This window comes from Lupinus angustifolius, chromosome LG03 (assembly GCF_001865875.1).
Source record: "Lupinus angustifolius cultivar Tanjil chromosome LG03, LupAngTanjil_v1.0, whole genome shotgun sequence".
Classification (NCBI taxonomy): domain Eukaryota; kingdom Viridiplantae; phylum Streptophyta; class Magnoliopsida; order Fabales; family Fabaceae; genus Lupinus; species Lupinus angustifolius.
The window spans coordinates 12,336,653-12,339,377 of NC_032011.1; positions in this window are offsets into that span (position 1 = coordinate 12,336,653).

Below are 2,725 nucleotides of genomic sequence, written 5' to 3' on the forward strand. Positions count from 1 at the left end.
GCTATGAGACCTAGCTATTGTGAGCTACTTCTGAAAAGCCTATGGTGGACTACTTGAGGTGAGGTCATGGATGACTTCATGGTTTGCTTGATGGTTAAGTCAAGTCTGGTAAGCACCGCCCAACGCACCTGCTTCACCACTGAGCTGCTTGTTCAGCAGCTTCTGACCGTGTTGACTGAGATGTGCCTTGGTGCTTGCTGATCTGGCTAGGAGTCTGGTTCTCCGCTGAGCAGCTTGGTTGGACCGCTGAGCAGCTTGGTCATGTGCCAAGCTCGTGTCTGACCGTGTCAAGTATATTTCTGACCGTGCCAGGCCTAGTCTGGTGCTAGGCTGAGCGGCTAAGCAGGTCCGCTCAGCTGCCTGGTTGAGCAGTTTGGTCCAGGTCAAGCAGGTGGCCAGGTTAGGCAGGTGGCCAGGTCAGCTCAGCAGGGCTTATTCCACGCTCAGCTGCCTAGTTGAGCACCTTGATTTTCTTGACTTTTGTTGCTTTTTTACCATGAATATTTTCTCTTCTTTTCTTCATTTTATTTCCTACAAAATACATAAAAAGGCAATACAAACACAAACCACCAAATTGTGATATTTTATACAAAAAGTATTGTTTTAAGTTGGCTTTTCTCAATTATGTTTAAGATAAGTGCCATAAAAGTGTATGATTTTTAGGTATGTTTGGCACTTATCAATAGGAAGGAAACCTAGTTTAAGGCATCTACATGTTTGGGGATGCCCGACGAAAATTAGAATTTATAATCCACAAGAAAAGAAATTGGATGTAAGAACAATCAGTGGTTATTTCATTGGTTATCCAGAAAAATCAAAGGGGTATAGCTTTATTGTCCAAACCATACTACAAGAATTATTGAAACTGGGAATTCTAGCTTCATTGAGAATAATGAGATTAGTGGGAGTGAAACACCACGTAAAGTGGAAATTCAAGAAGTGGGGGTACAAGTTCCATTTACTTGTGTCCCTAATAATGTTGTTCCTTAAGTTATTAAACCGATTAGTAATGATGGAGAACAACAAAATAATTACATTACTAAAAATAAAGTTGATAAATCTGTAGTAAAAGAATCACAAGAGATAGCATTAAGAAGATCTCAAAGAGAAAGACGATCTATTATTTCTGATGATTATATGGTTTACCTACATGAGTCATAATGTTACATAGGAATTGAGAATGACCCAATTATGTTTTCACAAGCCATAGATAGTGATAACACCGATAAATGGTTAAATGTCATGAAACATGAGTTAAAATCTACGAAACAAAATGAGGTTTGGGACCTTGTTGAGTTTCTAGAAGATTCCAAAACAGTTCGTTGTAAGTGAGTTTTCGAAATAAGCGTGATTCGTATGGTAACTTAGAACGTTATAAGGCCAGACTTGTAGCAAAAGGTTATACTCAGAAAGATGACATTGACTATAAAGAGACATTTTCATCAGGCTCTAAGAAAGACTCACTTAGGATTATCATGACATTGGTGGCTCATTATGATTTAGAGTTTCACCAAATGGATGTTAAAATCGCCTTTCTAAATGGGGATTTAATATAAAAGGTCTATATAAATCAACCAATGGGATTCGTAGAGAAAGGAAAAGAACACATGGTGTGTAAACTTAAAAATCAATATATTGACTTAAACATGCTTCGCGATAATGATATCTTAAGTTTAATGATACTATTGTATCCTTTAAGTTTAAGGAAAACATTGTTGATCGATGTATATACCTAAAGGTCAGTGGGAGTAAGTTTATCTTCTTGGTTCTATATGTTGATGACATCTTGCTTGCAACTAATAATCTTGGTCTTTTAAATGAGACTAAGATGTTTCTCTCTAAAAAAATTGAAATGAAAGAAATGGGTGAGGCAAGCTATGTGATTGGAATAGAAATATTTCGTGATAGATCACAAGGACTTTTAGGCTTGTCTCAGAAAGCATATACTAACAAAATTTTAGAGAGATTCAGAATGAATAAATGTTCAGCATCTCCCGTTCCGATTCAGAATTGGGAGAAGTTTAGTATAATGCAATATCCAAAGAATGATTTGGAACGGAAGCAAATGAAAGAAATTCCTTATGCATCTATAGTTGGGAGTTTAATGTATGGTCAGACTTGTACGTGGCCAGATATTAGTTTTGCAGTTGGAATGTTAGGAAGGTACCAAAGTAATCCAGATATAGAATATTGGAAAGCTGCAAAGAAAGTTCTAAGATACTTACAAGGTACAAAGGATCACATGGTTACTTATAGGAGATCAAATCATCTTGAGGTGGTTGGATATTCAGATTCAGACTTTGTCGGATACATAGACACAAGAAAGTCTACTTTCGGTTATGTATATTTATTAGCTGGAGGAGATATCTCATGAAAGAGTATGAAGCAGAGTGTCATTGCTGCATCCACTATGGAAGCTGAATTTGTGGCATGCTTTGATGCCACAGTTCATGCTAATTGGCTACAAAACTTTATTTCAGGACTTGGGGTTGTCGACAATTTTGTCAAGCCGCTGAAAAATTATTATGATAATTTTGTAGCAGTCTTCTTTTCTAAAAACGACAAGTATTCCAAATGTGCTAAACATATGGAGGTGAAATACTTTGTTGTTAAAGAAGAAGTTCAAAAACTTAGAGTGCCAATTGAGCATATTAGCACTAATCTTATGATTGCAGACCCTTTGACGAAAGAGTTACCGCCCAAAATATTTACTGGTCATGTCAAA